We start from the raw sequence: 22,786 nt of genomic DNA on the forward strand, positions 1-22,786 counted from the left end.
CTTACCTCTGGCGCATATTCCTCAATTGACTTTGACCAAGTCATTTAAATTCTCTCTGCATCCGTTCCATATCTGTAAAATGGGGATATTTCTGTACTCAGTGTTTGAAGTACTCATACCACACTGATAAATGCCATAGAAAAATCTGCAAATGAACAAATAAATAAAATGCCCAAAATACATGCATGTGGATAAGAAGAAACGTAAGTTCTTGACCTAATTAATAGGCAGCATTCTTGGCCACGCTTCCTTGTCAGTGGTCTGCCACCTATACTTGAGCAGAGGAGAAACAGGCACTAGCAGCCACAAGGTATCATCTGCCCTCAGCGATTTTCAAACTGTGGGTCGTGACCCCATTTCAATGGGATCTCCAGGACTAGCATTAGACTTGCTGGGACCTGGGGCTGAACCTGAAGCCTGAGCCCCCCTCTCCCCCTCCCCCCGTTCGGGGTGGTGGGGGTCAGGCTTCAGTCTTCCCCTCCTGGGATTGTGTAGTAATTTTTGTTATCCGAAGGGGGTCGCAATGCAATGAAGTTTGAGAACTGCTGGAAGTGTAGCTGCAATTAGTGCTTGGGTTAGGAATCATACGGGCTATCAATTTGGTCCAGTTAAACAACAAAGGGACTGTGGGGCCTGGGATAGGGGGCAAAAATGGTCATAATATTGGTGTTCCTTGAATTTTTTTATTAAAAAAAAAAAGTATAAATTTTCAGTGAGCTCTTGAAACTTGTACTTTGGTAGCCCATTTAGCTGTTAAACCAATTTGTTCATTCCACCCAATGAATCTGGAGGGTTTGTGGTTATCAAGAGTTACTGCAAGAAGGGGAAAGCCTCAGGTGCACAATATTGGTTTGTACCAATGATTCTTCTTCGAGTGCTTGCTCATATGCATTCTAATTAGGTGTGCACACGCCGCTTGCATGTTTTTCGGAAGATTTTTACCCTAGCAACACTCAGTGGGTCGGCTGGGCGCCCCCTGGAGTGACACCGGATACCCCTGCCGACCCAACCGCCCCTCAGTTCCTTCTTACTGCCCGTGTCGGTCGTTGGAACAGTCGAGTGCGGTTTTACTGACCTCCACCTCCCTAGCTACTCGTAGTTCTCTATTTTTTTGTGTATATAGTTCAAAGTTATATAGTTTTAGTTAATTTTTATCGTTAGTGTATAGTTAAGAGGGGTTCAGGGATTAGCCCCTTCCCCGCACTGGTGCCAGGGCCCATGCCTGGTTCACCAGGTTTCAAACCGTGCTCGGCCTGTCATAAGCCGATGCCGACAGGAGATCCACATGACACCTGCCTTAAGTGCCTCGGAGAATGTCACCTGACAGATAAGTGTCACATTTGCAAGGCTTTTAAGCCGAGAACAAAAAAGGAGCAGGACTTTCAGCTAAAGCAGCTCCTCATGGAGGCGGCTCTTACTCCTCCGCCTTTGGCACCGAGCGCTGGTCAATTGGCGGGCAGAAGCGCCTCCTTGGCACCGGACCGCGCCGGTACTGCCAAGGCCTCTTGGCGCCAGCCCTCGCCGGCACCAAAGTCGACTCGGCACCACTCCCTCTCCTGAGGTCGAGAGAGCCTAAGACTCCTGCTGCTTCCATGCCACCCGCACCACAGCCAGAGAGCTTGTCTAAGATGGATTGCCCGGCACTGACACCTGCCGCAGCACTGACGACGTTGGCACCGTCGATTCCGGTCCCACAAGGGCCGTCGAGTCCGGTGCCTGTCAGCTCCCCGGCGCGAGCCATGGTTGAGCTTACTATTCCATCCACGCCAGAGACGTTCTCAACGGCGAGGGATCTGATTGTCATGATAGAGTCAACACTGCCTCAACCCCCAGCACCGCCGGTGCGGGTAATACAGTCTATCGGTAAGCCTGCCTTGATAAGACCATCCTCTGTCAGTACAGCAGAACGGCACCGTTCACAATCACGGTACCACAGGCGTTCTGGGTCCTGTCAGCACTCCAGCTCCCGACGCAGCTCACAGTCCTGGCACCATTCTCCTCGATACCGGTCGCACTTGCGGCACTGTTCACTATCCTGTTCGCCAGCCCGCTACTCTTGGCACCGTTCTAGCTCCCGGCACTGCTCCAGGCACCGTGACTCCCGTAGCCACTCCCGATGTCGAGCCTCGAGATCTCGGTCGACCTTCCGGCACCGCTCCGGTCACAGGTCCTGATCTCGTTCCCGGTACCAGTCCCCAGTGCCTAGTAGAGAATGGTCCGCTAGAGACAGACTCTGCCAAGGGCTTTTCAGCCCCTCCATGGCCATCCAGACACGCATCAGTGTTGTCACACGCGGACAGCTCTTATGCACAGGACCGCGATTCTGATGTGCCCACCAGAGTCTTCCAAGAGACCCAGGGCCAGGACCAAGGACCCATCAGTGGTCTTTCTGGACACCTTGTGCGTACCACCAGGCCCAAGGCATACCAGTAGTTCCGTCCCACTCTGTCTCATCAGAGCACCGAGTGCCAGAGGCGACGGTTAGCCGTCCCCTCCGACTGCTACGGAGGAAGCCCCAGATCACTCACCGAACTCCCAGGTTCAACTGGAGCAGGAGATCGCCCAAGAGCAAGAGACCACACAGGACCCGCTCGTCGCCGGCATCTCCTCTTCCTCTTCTCCAGATGAGGCAGTGGCAGGAACATCCTCCTCGGGCCCTCCTCCAATCGACTTGAGAGCCCATCAGGACCTCCTAAGGAGGGTAGCACTCAGTATGAACCTCCAGGTGGAGGAGGTCCTGGAGGTAGAGGACCCGGTAGTGTACATTCTATCGGCGGATGCCCCCACTAGAGTGGCCCTACCGTTTATTTGGACCATCCAGGCCAATGCCGATACTATGTCAGTCTCCAGCCTCTATCCCTCCTGCAGCCAGGGGAGTTGAGCGTAAATATATGGTGCCCTCTAAAGGGTATGAGTACTTTGTATGTCCATCCTCCTCCCTGCTCTAGTCGTCTAGTCTGTTAATGAGAGGGAACGACATGGCCAGCAGGCGCCAGTCCCGAAATTGAAGGAGGCAAGGCGAATGGACTTACTCGGCCGCAAAGTGTACTCGGCAGGTTCCCTGCAGCTCCGGGTGGCAAATCAACAAGCCTTGCTTAGCGCTATAATTATAACACCTGGGTGGCGATGGGTAAGTTTACGGAGCTTCTCCCTCAAGACTCCTGCCAGGAGTTCGCTGCCCTGTTGGAGGAAGGGAAAAAGGTGGCCAGAACTTCCCTCCAAGCCTCGTTGGATGCAGCCGACTCAGCAGCCAGGACTCTGGCCTCAGGTGTTACCATGAGGCGCATCTCATGGCTTCAGGTTTCAAGCTTCCCACCGGAGCTGCAGTATACCATTCAGGACTTGCCATTTGATGGTAAAGGCCTCTTCTCGGAAAAGACTGACCCCAGGCTGCAAAGCCTGAAGGACAACAGGGTCATAATGCGCTCTCTCGGCGTGCATATGCTGAGGACCCAACGCAGGCTTTTCCGTCCCCAGCCTCGCCGCCCATATTCTGCGCCTAGACAAAGACAGGACTTTGGCAGGCAGTGCAGCTGAGGTGGTCGTAGATGACCATCAGGACCCCAAGGGGGGCCAAAATCAAGGTCCCTCGAAACCACCACCGGGACCAAAGACGAACTTCTAAAGGTGCGCCCGAGGGCAGCGTACCAGTTACAGGCCAGGATTCCTCTCCTCCCTTCTCCAGCCATCTTTCCTACTTCCTCCCGGCATGGTCCCAGTTAACTTCAGATCGCTGGGTCCTACACACGGTGGAGTATGGGTACCACCTCCAATTTATTTCAACCCCGTCCTCCCACCCTCCAACCCTGTCCCTCTTCAGGGACCCCTCTCACGAGCAATTCCTCTTATAATAGGTGCGGACGCTCCTCGCCATGGGAGCTATAGAGGAAGTACCAATGGACGTAAGGGGCAAGGGGGTTTACTCCCGTTATTTCCTAATCCCCAAGTCAAAAGGAGGTCTCAGACCTATCCTAGACCTGCGGGGACTCAACCGGTTTATCATAAAGTTGAAGTTCTGCATGGTATCCCCGAGGACTATTATCCCTCGATATGAAGGATGCCTTCACATTGCCATCTTTCCTCCACACAGGAGATACCTCCGCTTTGTAGCCAACCATCAGCACTTCCAGTTTACGGTCCTGCCGTTTGGCCTTTCTACAGCCCCAAGCATATTTACAAAGTGTATGGCTGTAGTCGCTGCCTACCTCCACTGACGTCAGATACACGTTCTTCCGTATCTGGATGATTGGCTCATCCGAGGGGCCTCCAAGACACAAGTCACTCAGCATGTGGGCATCGTCAAAGACCTATTCACACGTCTAGGCCTGATGATCAATATAGAAAAATCCACTCTGGTTCCCAAGCAGAGGTTAGACTTCATAGGAGCTATCCTGGACTCCAATTTAGCCAGAGCCTGCTTACCACAGCTGTGGTTTCAGGCGATGGCAACAATCATCTGAGGTCTACAGAATTTCCCAATGACCTCGGCTCACACTTGTCTCGGTCTCCTGGGTCACATGGCTGCCTGCACGTTTGTAACCAAACACGCCAGCTCCTCCTCTGTCCTCTCCAAGTTTGGCTCAACTCGGTATACTGCCCGGGCAGGGACCCGATAGACACGATAGTCACCATTTCCCCCGAGCACCCTAGGCTCCCTAGAATGGTGGCTAACTCCCTCCCTGGTGTGTGCAGGGATGCCGTTCCATCTGCCCCAACCCTCAATGTCACTGACGACGGGACGCATGCGTCATCTCTTGGCTGGGATGCTCACCTTGGTCACCTTCGTACTCAAGGCCTTTGGTCATCTCAGGAGCTGGCATTACACATAAATGTCCGAGAACTGAGAACAGTCTGCCTGGCATGCCAGGCGTTCCAGCAAAAGTTGTAAGGCAGTTGTGTCTGTGTTTACAGACAACACAACGGCTGTGTACTACATAAACAAACAGGGAGGGACGTGATCCTCCCTCTTTTGTCAGGAGGCCATCCAATTCTGGGACTTTTGCATAGCCCACTCAATAGATCGGGTAGCATCCTTTCTCCCAGGCGTTCGGAACACTCTGGCAGATCAACTCAGCAGGTCTTTCCTGTCTCACGAATGGTCGATCCGCCCGGACGTTATTCATTCTGTTTTCCAGAAGTGGGGATTTCCCCACATAGACCTGTTCTCTTCCCGCGAGAACAGGAAATGCCAGATGTTGTGCTCCTTCCAAGGTCGCTCCCCGGGATCGATCTCGGATGCTTTCCTGATGCCATGGAAGAGCCAGCTCCTTTATACCTTCCCACCGTTCCCGCTTGTTCACAAGGTCCTGCTAAAACTCTGCAGGGATAGAGCGCGCATCATCATGATCGCTCCAGCGTGGCCCAGGCAGCACTTGTACACCACATTGTTCTACCTGTAGATAGCCAACCCAATTACCCTGCCACTCCACCCAGACCTCATAACTCAGGACCATGGCAGACTTTGCCACCCAGATTTGCAGGCCCTTCACCTCGCGGCGGGGCTGCTGCTTGACTAAACCAGTCAGAGTTACGTTGCTCTGCATCAGTACGACAAGTTCTCCTGGGTAGCAGGAAACCTTCCACCCAGTCAACGTAACTGGCCGAGTGCAAGCATTTCTCCTGCTGGTGCGAAACGCTTAATCTTACTTCCACTGAGGTCTCGATCCCCTCTATTTTGGACTACCTCTGGTCTCTCAAACAGCAGGGCCTATTAGTATCATCACTGAGGGTACACTTGGCAGCCATCTCTGCCTTCCACCCAGGCGAAGGTGGCCGTTCCGTGTTCTGACACCCTATTGTTTCGAGGTTCCTCAAGGGTGGGGCTTATCCCAAGTACGCTGCCAGCTTGACTGGGACTAACTGGTTTTAACCGACTTTTATGTCTCCCCATTCGGCGTTAGCCTGCTCATACTTATTGTTGGAAGACAAGCTTCCTGTAGCCCTTATTGTCGACGAGTTCCGGTGGGCTTTATTGGTGGATCCCGTACACTGTTGTTCCACAAGGACAGGTGCGTTTGCAACACACCGGCTTTCCCTAAGGTGGTTTCGCCTTTTTTATGTTACCAGGATCTTTTTCTCCAGGTCTTCTTCGCAGCCAATCACGTGCGGGCACGTTTGCACTCCTGGATGTCCGTAGAGCGTCGCTTTTATATTGAGCGGACAAAACCTTTTCGTTAAAGCCACCAACTTTTGTGCAGTAGCCCGCCATGAAAGGCCTTACCTGTTTCCTCTCGGTATCTTATCTTGGGTGACGGCGTGATCTGCACTTTATGATTTTGGTATTTTCCCCAACGCAATCATTGCGCATTTTCCAGGGCTCAGACTTATCTGCGCCTTTCTGTCGTTACCGTTCGGAAGATTGTCGCACAGGCTATATGTTCTCGTCCACCTTTGCTTCACATTATGCTCTGGTTCAACAGTCCAGAGACGATGCAGCCTTTGGCTCAGCAGTTTTGCATTCTGCAACATCTCACTCCGACCCCACCGCCTAGGTAAGGCTTGGGAATCACCTAATTGGAATGGATATGAGCAAGCACTCGAAGACAAGACGGTTACTCACCTTTGTAACCTTCGTTCTTCAAGATGTGTTGCTCATATCCATTCCAAACCCGCCCTCCTTTCCCACTGTCGGAGTAGCCAGCAAGAAGGAACTGAGGGCCAGTTGGGTCGGCCGGGGTATATATCTGGCGCCATAGCGCGACACTCCAGGGGGCGCCCAGCCGACCCACCGAGTGTTGCTAGGGTAAAAATCTTCCGACGAACGTGCACGCAACGTGCGCACACCTAATTGGAATGAATATGAGCAACACATCTCGAAGAACAACAGTTACAAAGGTGAGTAACCGTCTTTTCTTTGACACCTTTTTAAAAATCCCTGATACAAAAACAGCACTTTAACCAGAATTCCTAAATAATAAAACATATGTGCTCTTCAAGGATGAAAATAAAGTTTCTATTTTTAGGTACATTTTATCAGTGTATGCTTCTTTCCAGACATTTACTATGGTGCTCTAGGTATCTTGGCTTCATACTCTGCATGAGCATGCTGCCTTCCTAGTGTCAAGTTCAGGACTGAGCTAAAGCTGATGAACAGTGTATTTGAAGCACCATAAAATTTAGTCTTCTGTTGTATGGATTATGGAAGGGAGGGAAGAGTTGAGGAATCATTTTAAACAGTTTTCCTTTTAGTGAGGTAAATCTATATCTTAAAGCTGAAATATAGCCACGAATACATATTTATATTTTCTTCAGGGTAAACTAATGCTGATCTAGCAACCACAATATTTAGGGATTGCACATGCTATTGCACAGTTTGTCCAAACTTTCCATATTGAGTTAATGTTTGATACAAATTGGTGGTTTACAGGAATTACAGCCATTTTTATCCATATTGCTTTTTTAGACTTCTTGACACATTTTATTCTACCTTATTAGACTAGAGGACTGAAAACTTCATTGTGAGGGTATTTGAGATCTGCACACTCCAAAATATCTTACTGAAATATTAGTTAACAAGATTGTGACAAGTGTTGAGCAGTTTACAGAGCTCACTGTGATAGTGTGTACCAGCTAGTTAAGTAACTGTTGCAAATTGTTTATGGCTGAGGGTGGGTGGGTATCCTTCCTATTTTTGCTAATTGTATCTTCTCTCTGCCCCCATTCTCCACCATGTTCATCTTTAATTAAGACTACAGCATCTCTCTAGCAGCTTCTGGGAGGACAGTGGATTATGCAAAGGCTCTTTTTATTGCTGGCTTCTATCTCCAACCTTGAAACAACTTCTTTATCAACATCCTTGATCAGAGGGCTTAATATAGCTTTCATGGAAAATGAATCTCTCCCTCCATCTCTTTCCCACAAGAGCTGTTTTACAATTTAGAATGTTTCTCTCTGCTCAAAGGGAATGAGGGTTCTAGACAACTTTCTCGCTCGTCTTACAACCTTTTCCATTGGTGTATTTCTAGCTCAGGGTTTAACCATGTTTAATGCAAAAGTTAAACTTTATTTTTTTAAGCTTAAAATAGGCAGGTTTTTTTTCTGCTGACAACTCTGCCACAGGGTTACAGGTGACCTATTTTGTGTAAAGAAGCAAAGTTATGAAATTCTGAATTCTTTTTTTCTAGGAGCAAGAAGCTCTGTATTCCATGCAGGAATCACTGTTGTCTAATGATGCCAAACTGATTTCTTCCTCCTCCCCGTCAAGCTATGCAACATACAGCAGCCCAATTAGGTACTCTTATTACCAAGGATAGTTTTTATGTTAATATTTGAGACACATGTTAATCACATGGCATTTATTGTTACCTGGCTTTATGGTACTACTAAATGAAGTATTGGAGCTCATACATTGGAATCTTGTTTTAAAGATTTTTTTTTAAAGAATCTAATTCCGTGTTCTCAGTATCTATTTGGAATCCATATAATTCATGGCCCATGGTTCAATGACTTCAGAAGCTAGAAAAAAACCTTGCTTTGATGTTACCTTGTAAAGTGATCAGACAACAAATATTCTAAGGATTGCATTTATTATTTGATAGCTTGCATAGTACTTTGGGCCCTTCAACATGCCCAGTTCTTGGCCAGCATATATAATGTAAAAGGACTGTAACAAGCTTATTATTTCAGTCCCACTTTGCTAATTTTCATGCTGAAGTTGATAAAATACTGGAAAAACCTTTTGGAAAGATAGTATCTATCTTCCCCAAACTAAATTTATAATGGATAGATAAGTCTTCAGCTGTGTTTATTTGACCAACTTTTTTGGTCTTGTATTTCACATATCCATTGGGCCCCCTTGTTCCTCTAAGCAGTGATAGAAGCTAGCAGAATCTGTTCTAATTGTGGACTAAAAGAAGTTACTTCCTAATTTTATTTTTTATTTTTTGTCAGGCTCAAGAGCAACATAATGGTAGAAATGCCTGCCTTATTTTAGACCCAAAGGAAACAGTTAATGTACCTTTCCCTGAAGCCGAGAGATGCGTATGTTAGAGAAATTATGGAAGTTCAAATTTGTAGTCATTTGAACTACCAGTGTTGGTTTTATCACATCAATAAGTCTATGGGGAAAGACCATTTTAGTTTACTGTATACTGTATTTCTGTATCAATTTCCATATAGGATTTGAGTAGGTCACCCACCCAGTCTGGCAGAGATGGGAGTACGTGTCCTGAATCATAGTCCTGTGCTTTAGCCACAAACCCATCTTTTTCCTCAGAGACTGACTGCTTTATCTAGAGTTCCATTCAGGATCCAGATCTTTTTCAGCAGGTCAAATTTCAGAAATAAATATACACACTTACAGTTTTCTGAGCAGCATTCAGCTACTCTGTTGTCTTCTTGTAAATTTCTCTAGTGCCATAAAATGATTTGTGCCCTATATGTACCCTACGTCATCAAATGTTATACTTTTTGGTACAATGGGTTGAGCATTGCAATGTACTTGAAAGGGACCACTCTACTTTTAGACAGTAGCTGTCTCTAATCATTTAGAAGATTTTACAAATGCTTTTTTCTGTCCCAGATATTTAGACATTTTTCATGTAGCACTGTTGCATGGATTTAGAAGGAATATCATCTATCTATGTGGAAATAGCTATTATTTTAATCCTAGAAAAATGCCACTTAATACACCAAAAGTCACAAACACTGCATAGCTTAACTCTTGTATTGCAGAAGTTATTGTGCAGATTATCTGCCTCTTAGTGTACAAACTCATTCTTTGAGTTACAGCGACTACTTAAATTCAAAAAAAAAAATGCATGCATTATGCAGTTGTGTAAGACAGCCACATAATATGTTTCGATTTTCCTTCAAAAATGCTATTGGTTAGACATATGGACCCCAGGAAATACTTTTTCCGAGAGTATGATTTACACTTTGCCCTCTTCTTGCGATTAACTATTTACATCTAGATGATCTCCTGAGGTCCCTTCCAACCCTAATAATCTATGATTCTATGACATCTGAGATCCCTACGGTAGGACTAACGGTGCAGAAGGGAAAACTTGTTCTCATCTTAGTGGCCTTTGTCATATCTCCACATCAGTTTGGGCAAACTTAGCCCATAATAGAACACCTGAGCAAATTGAGGTCATTGTTTAAAAGAAAGTGAGTTCTCTGACATTAGTGTTGTGAAAGAACATTGGTGGTAGAAATCACCTGGTGGTTTACAAGAAAGCTTCCTTGTGTCTTGTCCTTGGTTAAAAACAAAACTACGAAAGTTAAATCTTAAATCTTGACTGGTATGGAGAACTTTCAAACTTTACAAGCAACTCAGAGGAGAAACTGTGAGTTTATCTAGCTCTGTTTGGGTAACTTACATGAAATTGTTTTTCAGCATAACCTTATCTAGTCTCCCCTCCTCACATTTTAAAATGGACAATATAATCAAATACGCTAACTGCTGGGAACGCTTTTTTGTAGCTAGATTTCTCTTTGCCTTCTCTCATCCTACTCAAAAACTGAAGCATTGAGGAAGATTGCCAGGAAAGCCACGCTTTTTTTTTTTACCACTAGACAAGGTTTAATTTTTATATTTGATATTTATAGTTGACAGTGAAAAATCTAAAACTACAGACCACATGAAGATAGAGGGAAAATACTTCGTTTTATATTTAAAACAAACAAAAACAATGGTTTGAATTTGAGAAGGAAACCAGAAGCTAGAAACTCATGAGTTTTAATCTAAGTTGTGCTTTCAATTAACTGTAAAGCCTTGGTCAGGTCATTTACCTTTATTTCCTCGTACATGAAAAAGGAATGATTATCCCTATCTTTATGAATGTTGTAAGGATTAATTATTATTGGTTCAGTGTTATACATGCAAAGCAAGTTCTAAATGCTTCTTATTAGTGACATTCTGTTTGAGGATTAACTTTTTTGCATTGCTGAACCTGTATTATATAATTGCCATGTAATCTGCAAGTCTTTAGCAATATTGTCAGTTTAGTTTTGATTTTCAGAGATGTCACCAATACTGTTTTCCAGAATGACTTTTATTTGTTAAAGAGCTTCTGTTTTTTAGTCTTATCTAAAAAAACCTGTTTTTGTGTTTCTAAAGGTTAGTTTTTAAGAGGATTTTTTAAAATGAATCAGATCTTTTTTGTTACAGATTTGTAAAAATTTTAATCTCCCTGTACAACTATTAAAAACATGCATCCCGGGCCCTAAATATTTACATAAAATCATTTCAAATATAAACAGTAGACTTTCTGTATAGCTTTAATAATCAATACTTCGAAAAAAATCCCTCAACTCTGGTGTACTCACAGCCTATGTGGCCTTTTGCAATGTGTCTGGAAAGTTATCCAAAGTGGGCTCAGGCAGACAATGGCAGGAAGAAATTGTGGAGTTGAGGGTTCTTCCATCAGAATGCCTTGTCGGTAGCCCTTTCCATTTTAAACTGAGGGGCATACAAGTGATGTGCCTCTGCAGATCCCAACTGTGGCATGAACCAACGGAATAACTGTAAATGTGCATGTCTGAAACTACAAAGGTTTTCCTTCGAATGTTAAAGCCATAAATGGTGCATACCATGCTGTTACTCATTTCCAAATTTAAAAGTATAATAGTGTTACAACTCAAGATTATTTATTAAAATGAATGTTGTTCTGAAATCCAAGGAAGAATCCTCTGATCCCTTGGCTGATTTCTTCACTGTTTAGTTCAGATTTTCATCACTAATGCTTTGCTCAAAGTTCTTACAGGCAGATGATAAACTCTTCTTCACTCCATCTAAAGAGCTTTGTCTTCCGTTTTGTTTGAACATATGTGGGTACGGAAGTTTGACAACAATGTAGCTATTGGAGGGCAGTTAGAGTTTGATAACTTCAAACTAAACAGAGATGCTGCATAAGAAATGATAGTTCAAATGGTGTTGGGTTTATGTTGGCTTAATAGTTCATAAAGTCTTTGGAAAAATATTTTCAAGCTGTCAAGCTTTTTAAAATTACTGTGCACCTTCTTAACTAATAGGATTCTGAACATCTAGTGAAATATCTACCAGTTAAGTCACACTGCAATGTGAGCTGAAACTGCCCAGTGCCTAAAGAATACAATCTTATTTTACAACCACATTTAAAAGTACTTCTTTTCCTTCACTCACCTCCACCACTCCCAAATTGAGCTCAGGGCTGTAATGGAACCCATTATGGGTAAAAGGTCTATGACTCAGCCATTGAGCCACTCAAATGCTTGGCTTTTTTAATTACTACTATTAAAGCTTTAGTAGTTTTATCTCATAAAATAGATATCATTGATGTAATATACATCACTGTTGGATATATATTATATGTTTCTGATTAAATTTATATTAATCAACCATTTGAGTTTAGATATTCTGCCCACTGAATAAAGTTTATTTTCCACAATTAGCCACTTGTCCTTTATGTTTAAGAACTTGTTTAAAATCAAGGAAGACATGTGGTGACACCATCTCGCAAGGAATTAATTTTCAGTTTGTGCTTTCATTACTGATTAATTGAAGGAAAGCTACTTTGCCCATCGTATTTTGACCACCTTCTGAGCACTTGTATTTTACTCCAGGGAGCATATACCTTTGATGTGACTACAATGATTATTAAAAAGTCCAAAATCTAAAGGGAGAAATTATTTCTTGAACATCTTACCTGAGTAAATATCCAAATGGTACAATTGATCTTGTTTCTGTATTCTTTGCTTGAAATTCTTTGCTTTGCTAGAAAAAGTGGACATTGAAACTATTGCAATAAAAAAAATCAAAGTGGAGAGGAAATTCCAAGAACACAGTGAAGGTTAAATGTTCAAATGTTGAAAGCTACTTTGTTCTTCTATTTTTTCAATACACCAGGGTGTCACACTCCTTAATTATTCATATTGCAGTGAACAAACAAGATAAAATGTCTCTAGAAGAGACGTGTAATGAGGACATCTCAGGAAAGTATAACTGTGCTTAACCACATGTAGTGTATCTTATTTGTATGTATAGTAAAAATATATTAACAGGTTGTTAGTTAGCCTGTTTCATTTATTATGTTCCTATATACTTTGCCTCAAAAAATGAAAATCTTGAATGTTCAGGTGGCCACTAAAAATGTGGTTAACTGAATAATCCCTCCCCCTAAAAAACAAACAAACAAAAAAAAAACCCAAACTATAGAACAAGCAATATTAGTCCAACACCTCTAAAATCAGTCCACACAAGGCATATATGAATACACACTTACTCAAATATATAAGTTATGTCTAAAGCATGTTGTTAAGTTTGCAAAGTTAAGCATTCAAAGGTTAGGTAATGCGAAAGCAACCTTAATTCTGGCAACTTTTGTTACTAAGCATTATGATTCAGTCTTTTTTTACATGATCATTTACTGTTTTTTCATAGGACCCCCATCTCGGTCAGTGACTATTTAAATAGCTATTTAATGTAATTTTATTTTCATTGTTCCATGGGTGGCCCTATGATTTATTTACTGTATTCTGTCCAAATCCTACACTGAATAAGGAATTTAGTTGCCTCCTGCTCTTTTCTGTGGCACTCATCACAATGGTATATGAGACCCTCAAAACAGTAATGAATTTCTTTGCAACTCTGCAAGATAAGAGTATTGTTATCCTCACTTTATGGATGGGGGAACAGGGACAGAAAGTCAGCGACTTGCCTAAAAGAACACAGTGAATCAGAGACAGAGCTAGGACTCTGGAGTACCAGATGTTCACCTTTGTGCACATTGTTTCAGACTGCACTTCCTGAATGCCAGAGATGCTGAGCTCCCATTGAATTCAGCTGCATTTGTGAGTGCTTGGTGCATCTCTAAATCTTGCTGCAGGTACAAGTTATGTATCCAGAAAATGAGGAATGGGCACTTAGTGTCATCTGCAAAATTTTTGGTTTAAATGGCTAGAAAAACATCACATTAAGAGCCTGTGGCAGAGTCAAGATGGGTGACATTTACATACCTTAACCACACGATCATCTTCTGATGCAGTCTCCTGTCCCTTTTTGTGTACTCCTTCCAATTTGAAGAGCAAGTAAAGTAGGGGACCTACAGATTACAGCCTCTTTGATTCTCTGAGTGCAATCCATCCTGTGAACTGAATGAGGCAGGGGTTCAGTGGCTGGTGGAGAGTGTGTATATGATCATATAAATCAAGACTGTATCTTAATGTATATACACAAAGAAGTAGAATTAGTTTTAAAGATGACCTTAATTCTGGCACTTAACTTTCAAGTGCTTAACATTGAAACCTAAATACACTTCATGCACCTGATACAGGAAGATTCTTGCTACTAGTGGCCATTGGTTTGTCTGTGCTCTCTCTCCTTGTGCTCTGAAATGAAGGTATAAGCACCTCTCCAGTTTCTTCTTACTGCGGTGTGGTCTGAGATAGAACACTCTGGTGTCCTCGAACTGCTCCCTTTGATTATCTGTACATAGTTATTTAAGAAACAATTTAACTAGTTTTAGGTGTTTTAGTATAGTCAGGGGTAAGTGCAGATTGAAGTCAGGTACAGCATCTGCTGCTCCTTCCCCAGCCAGGCCTGCCACGTATGAGAATCAAGGCTCGGGCAACATCTTGCAGAGTTAGGCGATGAGACTGGAGTCTGACCCAAGCCGGGCAGACCCACCTGTACGTTGGACAGTGGCATTAAGAAGTGCACCCCGTAGTATGTCACTTCCAATATGGGGTGAGTTGGAATAGAATTAAGGACTCTTTTACTCGAGAGGCACTCTCCGCATTTCAGAGAAAAGTCCCCTTTCAAATCCTCTAAGATCCTTCTCCCCAATTTTGTCAAAGTTGGCTGAATCATTGCGTGCTGGCCCTACAAAGACCCTTAGGCTCAGAAGATTAAGACCATGGTGGTGGTGTTACCAGCTATTACTGCCTCAGTGGCAGTACTGTGAAAAGAGAAGCACCATGAGCCCAGATGTCCACTACCGAAGATACCAGCTAAGAAGTCTCAAAATGAGCCACAAGCACTGATGGTAGAGCACACTTCCATTCAGAAGCTAAAAATTTTAAGGGGCTTCATACACGAGCTCCATCTGCACAGGGAGACAAAAACCTTCATCCCTTGTCTGGGGAGGGGTATGCCACAACTGAGGTTATCACTTTCCAGTCTGATCCTCATTTTTCAGAACTGCTCTTCACTAGATACACTTTGGTGCAGGCTAACTACAAGGAGAGAGACACTTCTCCAACTGTCACTCCTCAGTAAGACATCAGCAGTTCTGAGGGCACTGACATTAAAGACCAAGCATACCTTTCTATTGGAAGCATCTGACATTGAGGAAAGATTATTACTACTCCCACCAAGGAAGGTTAGCCTGGATGCAGAATCTAGAGCCTCTTGTATTCTTTCACTGCACCCTCCCTGGGATTGCTGGGTACCACATGCTTGGGGACCACCACAATCCATGATGGATCCTTTCCGCTGGCCATACTGGTATGGTCTCATAGTGTCACATCCCTCTCCTTCCAGAGACCAGCTAGAGCACCCTCTGGAGCCCATGGAGGGGCAGGGGAAAGAACCAGATCCAACAGCATTTCCAGTTCAGTTGGGTATAACATCTTCCTTCCCTGAAGTGGATGCTTCACCATCATCTATGCATGCATTGACTGCAAACAGTTCCAGAAGCTAGTGAGAAGTGTTGTTGAGGCACTCCAGATCCCTCTGGAGGAAGTCCAGAAGTCATGCCATGAACATTCTGGATATTCTGCAAAGTGCAGGGCTGAGTACAGTGGTGCTCACAGTAAACGAAGTGATCCTGGAGCTGGCTAAGGTGATGAGGCATACTCCAGCAATATGTCCACCTACATCTAAAAGAACAGTGAAAAGATACTTTGTCCCAGATAAGGGAGCTGAGTTCCTGTTTGTTCATCCCATGCCAAATTCCCTAGTGGTGCAAGCCACACTGGAAAGGAGTAGTCCACAGCAAGGCAGGTTTTCTCTTTCAGATAGGGAAGCGAAATGCCCTGAGCCTTCTGGGGAGGAAGACACTTGATCAACAAGCTTGCAATTCCAAAAAGCTAACTATCAAACCCTACTTGAAATGTATGACTTTTGTCAAATATGCCAAGTTTGCAAAATTTAGAGACAAGCTTCCCCAAGAAGACAGAGTGTAATCCCAGGCCCTTATTCAAGAAGGTAGACTTGCAGCTGGATCATCCCTCCCCAGGGATAGGGTCCAATTAGTGAACATTCTGATCAATCAGCTCCAAAAGAGTCCACAAACATTGGTTTGGACATGCCTCATCCTCCTGGGTCATATGGCGTCTTTCACATATGTAAGCCCATTTGCAAGACACCGACTTTGCTGCCTTCAAGCCTGGCTTCATACTTGACGTACCAGGCAGGCATAATTTGGACAGATTAGTTAAGAACCCTCACAGAGTATGAAACTCTAGCTTGGTTACAGGACGGAACAGTGTGTGGAAATTCATTCAGTCCGCTACCTTCTCAGAAGATATTAATCACAGATGCCTCTCTCTGATAGAGTGGGAAGCTCATGTAAAGGAACACATAGCCCAGGCTATATGGAACCCCCTGTGAGTCAAGGACGAATATAAATTTTCTGGACCTGAGAGCAGAATATCAAACCATTTATCCACTTAGAGTGTATTCAGGTGATGTTGGACAATATGATAGTATTCTGCATCAACAAGCAAGGGGGAAGCAAAATGTACACCCTTTGTGTAAAGGTGCCCCGTGTTAAATTGATCTAGTCATTGTCAAATTATACTATCGGTGGTACACCTCCCTGGAATCTTCAACACATTGGCAGACGTCTTCAGCCATCACTTCTTGACTGCAGGTATTAGAGGGGTAGCTGTATTAGTCTGTATCCACAAAAAACAAGGAGTCTGGTGGTCCCTTAAAGACTAACAGATTTATTTAGGCATAAGCTTTCAGTGGTAGAAAACCCACTTCTTCAGATGCATGGAGTTAAAATTAGATACAGGTATAAATATATATTGACACAGGAAGAGAAGAGAGTAATCTTACAAGTGGAGAACCAATGTTGAAGGCCAATTTAGTCAGGGTGGATGTAGTCCGCTCTAAATAATTGATGAGGAAGTGTCAATACCAAGAGAGGGAAAATTGCTTTTGTAGTGAGCCAGCCACTCCCAGTCCGTATTCAAGCCCAAATTGGTGTTAAGTTTGCAAATGAATTGTAGTTCTGCAGTTTTATCTTTAAAGTCTGTTTTGGACCATTTTTTGTTGAAGAATGGCTAGTTTTAAATCTGTTAATGAGTGTCCAGGGAGATTGAAGTGTTCTCCTACTGGCTTTTGTATGTTCCTGATGTCTGATTTGTATCCATTTATCCTTTTACGTAGAGACTGTCCGGATTGGCCAATGTACATGGCAGAGGGGCATTGCTGGCACATGATGGCATATATCACATTAGTAGATGTGCAGGTGAATGAGCCCCTGATGGTGTGGGTGGGTCCTATGATGGTGTCACTAGAGTAGACATGGGGATAGAGAAGACAATGGGGCTTGTTACAGGGGTTGGTTCCTGGGTTAGTGTTTCTGTAGCGTGGTGTGTAGTTGCTGGTGAGTATTTGCTTCAGGTTGGGGAGCTGTCTGTAAGCGAGGATTGGCCTGCCTCCCAAGACCTGTGAGAGTAGGGGATCATTTTCCAGGATGGGTTGTAGATTGTTGATGTGCTGGAGAGGTTTTAGTTGGGGGCTGTACGGGATGGCCAGTGGTGTTCTGTTTTCCTTGTTGAGCCTATCCTGTAATAGGTGACTTCTGGGTACCCGTCTCGCTCTGTCAATCTGTTTCCTCACTTCCGCAGGTGGGAATTGTAGTTTTAAGAAGGACATAAATGGAAGATTCAGGACTCAGTGGTGAGACCCATTCCAATGATGGGGATCCCTGTGTCTGGACCTGTCTGTATTGCAGGACAACAAGAAATGCACAAGGTAATTTTCCAGGGAGGTACAGGGCCACAATTCCAGAGGAGTTTTCCTTCTAATCCCATGGTCTGAAAGTCTAGTGTATGCTTTCCCGTATCCCAATCTTACCTTGAGTTCTCAGAAAGATACAATAGGCCATTGTTATTCCTTCAGGAATTCTGTGCCACTGCGCAGTGCAGAATTTTGCAGAAATTAAAGCGCACACAGAATTTCCTTTCTCCTACTGAAGTGGGCTGCAGTGCTGCTAGCTGCCACTATGGACCAGTGGAATTGGCAGAGCTCAGCTTGCGTATAGAAGACACTGCTGTGGGACGGAGAGGAAGCTAGAGGGTTCCTGGCAGCTGTAGTTCCCAGCATGCTCTGAGGGAAGAGAGGGTGATATTCAGGAAACTCTGTGCAAGCCTGGGACTGAGCATCAGGCTGTTTCTCCAACTGGATCCCTGGGCTCTAGGGGGATGGGGATTAGGTGTCTGGGTAAGGGTGGGGGGCAGCTAGGCTCAGGGGCGGGGGAGAGGGTGTGGGTATCTGGACTGGAAGGGCCACCATGGCTTGACTGTAGTGCATGGGCGGAGTTTAGGTGTTTCAGGTGGGGGGATCCTGCAGGTTGGTTCTGGGGGGGAGGGGTTGCGGGTGTCTGCCTGCCCCCTCCCCCTGGCTCGGCTCTGGGGAGGGGAGGGGGCAGAGAAAGAGAGACTGGGTTGTCATTGGGGTTTCTTTAACTCTCTACTCCTAGGGGGAATTTTGAGTGTCTGTATTGTTACATACTTACTTGCTGACAGGTATTTTGAAATAAATTACCAAAATAATTAAAACTGATTACTTTGACAGACTTTGCAGAATTTTTAATCTTTGGCACAAGAAGTTCAGGGGTACACTGTGGTGGATCATCTTCATTGTTCTCAGATGTCCACAACAATGTTGGTTCCCAATTCTTCTTTGACTGTTGTCGTGTCCACCAATTATCATTTGCTCCTTCCCAGACCACCTGGCACAGGTCAAGGGCAGGATCAAGTGTCTGAATTCAGTCACTTCACCTTGCAGTATGGCATTTGGAAGGGTATTGAACCTGGATCAGAAATTTTCAGGAGCTGCTAAAGCCATCCTTAGTAATAGTAGAAAAGAATTCACCAGAAAGTGTTTCTTAGCTAAATGAAAAAGATTCTCTACTTGAGCTCTACTTTACCATATATCCCTAGAGGAAATGACATCTCTACCATTTTGGACTACCTACTTGCCTTGAAATCCTCAAGTCTTTCTCCTTAGCTCACTTCAGGTTCATCTAGCAGCCATCAGTACTTGCTGCCCTCTGATTGACAGTAACTCCCTCTTCATTTATCCAGTGACTATGGGGCTTCTGAATGGTTTACTCTAACCTACCCCCATCTTGGGATCTTATCTTGATGCTTGAGTACTCCTTCCTAGGAAGGCAGTCATTTCCCATTTTGTATTTGTGCAATTGATCCTTCCTGAGTGGAATACTTTGCATTTGTCCTTATTGAATTTCATCCTATTTACTTCAGACCATTTCTCCAGTTTGTCCAGATGATTGGGAATTTTAATCCTATCCTCCAAAGCACTTGTGATCCCTCTCAGGTTGGTTGTATCTGCAAAGTTCATAAGTATACTTTCTATGCCATTATCTAAATAAGTGGTGGAGATATTGAACTGAACTGGACCCAGAATTGATCCCTGGAGGACTCCACTCATTATCCTCTTCCAGCTTGACTGCGAACCACTGATAACTGCTCTCTGGAAACTGTTTTCCAACCAATTCTGCACCCATCTTATAGTAGCTCCATAGGTTATATTTCCCTAGTTTGTTTATGAGAAGGTCATGCAAAAATGTATCAAAAGCCTTACTAAAGTCAAGATATACCACACCTACCACTTCTCCCCCCCCCCCCCCCCCCCCCCCCCCCCCCCCGTATCAACAAGGCATGTTACACCTTTAAAGAAAGCTGTTAGGTTGGTTTGACGTGATTTTGTTCTTGACAAATCCATGCTGTTACTTATCACCTTATTATCTTCTAGGTGTCTGAAAACTGCTTAATTATTTGCTCCATTTTCTTTCTGGATAGTGAAGTTAAACTGACTGGTCTGTAATTCCTCATGTTGTTCTTATTCCACTTTTTATAGATTCACACTATTTGCCCTTTTCCAGTCCTTTGCACTCTCACCCATCTTCCCTGGCAGAAATAATCATGGTTGGCTCAGATATCTCCTTGGTCAGCTTCTTGAGTATTCTGTGATATATTTTATCAGGCCCTAGTGACTTGAAAACATCTAACTTGTCTAAGTAATTTTTAACTTCTTCTTTTAGCCTCTGATCCACCTCATTTTCATTGGCATTCATTAAGTAAGGACATGTCTACACTTGCCATTTAAAGCAGAAAAAGTCCCTTTTTTGAGCAAAAACCATGGGAGCATCTACACTTACCAATGACTTTTTTTGCGGTGAAACTCAGAAGTTTCACCATAAAGAGAGAACCACCTCCATGAGAGGCATACAGCTCTTATTGTTTATGCTTTTGCGGTGATGTGCAAGTGAGGGCACCATTCTTCCTGTTTACAGAGCTTTTAGCCTCCACAGAATATCCCACAGTGCCTCGGTGACCACTCTGGCTAGCAGCTCTGGTGCTCTGACTCCAGATAAACAGACATTTACCCCTATCCCTGTAAAGCCCCGGGAATTTTAAAACTCCCCTTCCTGTTTTCTTGGCAAGTGCTCACTTATCTGGCCAGGCCACAATACCTGCTCCACGGAGCAAACAATCCCCTGCTTGGAGTAATGCTGAGCTACTGGAGCTGATCAGTGTCTAGGGAGAGGAGTTTGTGCAGGGACACAGGATGCCCTGCGATCGCGCCCCCCTCCCCCCCCGACCTATTGTCAAAATGGAGAGAGCTGCATTGTGGGATAGCTGCCTCTGTGCACTGCTGTCATCACGATGGAAATGCTGAAAATGTAAATAGTCTCTGATGCCAGTAGAAGTGAGTACACAAACCAGCTCTTTTCTTTCACTGGTTCACTATCACCGTTGAAATTCTCAGTGCAAAAATTTTGCAAGTGTAGACATAGCTGTAGATATCCAATTGCTACTGGATGAAAACTGAAACAAAGTCATTTAGTACTTCTGCCATTTCCACATTTTCTGTTGACCCCCTCCATTGAGTAAAAGGCCTGCCTTGTCCTTAGTCTCCCTCTAGCTTCTAATGCAGGGGTGGGGAACCTATGGCACCTGTGTCGAAGGTGGCACACGAGTTGATTTTCAGTGGCACTCGTACTGCCGGGGTCCTGGCCACTAGTCTGGGGGCTCTGCATTTTATTGATGTTTAAATGAAACTTCTTAAAGATTTTAAAAACCTGATTTACTTTACATACAATGGTAGTTTAGTTACATATTATAGATTTATAGAAAGAGACCTTCTAAGAATATTAAAATGTATTACTGGCACGCAAAACCTTAAATTAAAGTGAATGAATGAAGACTTAGCACACCACTTTTGAAAGGTTGCCGACCCCTGGTCTAATGTATTTGTAGAATGTTTTCTTGTTACCCTTTAGGTCTTTAACTAGTTTCATCTCATTTTGTGCCTTGGCCTTTCTAATTTTATCCCATCATACCTCTTATTTATATTCATTTGTAATTTTGAGCTAGTTTCCACTTATTGTAGGATTTTTCATTGAATTTCAGATTATTGAAGATCTCCTGGTTAAGCCAGGGTAGTTTTTTGCCATATTTCCTCTTTCCTGTGCAGAGGGATAGTTTTATCTTGTGCCCTTAATATGTCTCTGAAAAATTTCCAACTATCTTCAGTTGTTTTTTCCCCTCAGACTTGCTTGCCAAGGGAGCTTACCTGCCAACTCTGTGCATTTGTTGGAGTCTGCCTTCTTAAAATACATTTTCTTCATTGTGCTGTTTCCCTACTATCATTCATTAGAATCATGAGCTCATCATTTTATGATCACTTTCACCCAAGCTGCCTTCCACTTTCAAATTTTCAAGCAGTTCGTCCCTATTTGTCAAAATGAAATCATAAGTAGTGCTTATCAGTTACTCACAATGGAATGCACTTGAAGAAAGAGGGAGGTCACTGTGATGCAATCTAGTAAGGGTCACTGTCTGCCCTGGAACTTTTGGTGCCTTAAATGCTATGTTGCTGTGGTTCACAATCCTGACACCAACAGCCAGCATACAAGCATGCAGGTCACATCCTGATTTCTGCTATCCAGTAACACCCTCCCAGTCCAAGTTTCCGTGTAGTAACCACTCCTCTCATTGAACACTTACAAAACTGTTGCCTGCTTTTTTAAAGAGACAGTACCCAGCAGCTTATTACCTTAAGTGGGGTTAACAAACACTATTTTAATCAAAGCACTGAACTGGCTTATAGTAAAAGTAAAACAAGTCATCAGTTTAAGTGATACTGATTATAAGAAATAAAGATGATAAAGGGTTACAAGCAAACAAAAGTAAAAATAAACGTTTAACACTAAAAGCTGATTCAACAAACTGGACTGTTGTTCAAAGAAGTTTCTCACCAAGTCTCTTTTTCCAGCATGGCTGACTAGACTCTCTGGCCAGGTCCCTTCATGTAGAGCTCAGTGTTTGGTTCCTTTGTCTCCTCTGATAAGAAGGACGCCAAAATGGCCTTTTCTCTCTGCTTTTGTCTTCTCAGAGTTCATTGACCTTGCTTCAAGAGGCAGGAAGGCTTTCTGGGGATGCAATCTCCATTCCCCACAGAAATTAAGTGATCAGCTTCCCCCACTTACAGCTTTGTTTGCCTTTCACATAAATGTGCATTTGTTTCTTTGGTCACACCTTGTTTAATTTACATTGGAGACACATCCACATGAGGAATGTTGTTCCGCCCACTTGAGACAGG

General features: G+C 43.9%; 1 protein-coding gene across 3 annotated transcripts in view; it reads left to right on the top strand.

Moving 5' to 3' along the window:
• The window catches only part of CHD7 (chromodomain helicase DNA binding protein 7), a 187,941-nt gene that overhangs the window by 83,237 nt on the left and 81,918 nt on the right, over positions 1-22,786 (top strand). The window lies entirely within an intron of this gene.

Source organism: Chelonoidis abingdonii, chromosome 2 (genome assembly GCF_003597395.2).
Source record: "Chelonoidis abingdonii isolate Lonesome George chromosome 2, CheloAbing_2.0, whole genome shotgun sequence".
Taxonomy (NCBI): Eukaryota; Metazoa; Chordata; order Testudines; family Testudinidae; genus Chelonoidis; species Chelonoidis abingdonii.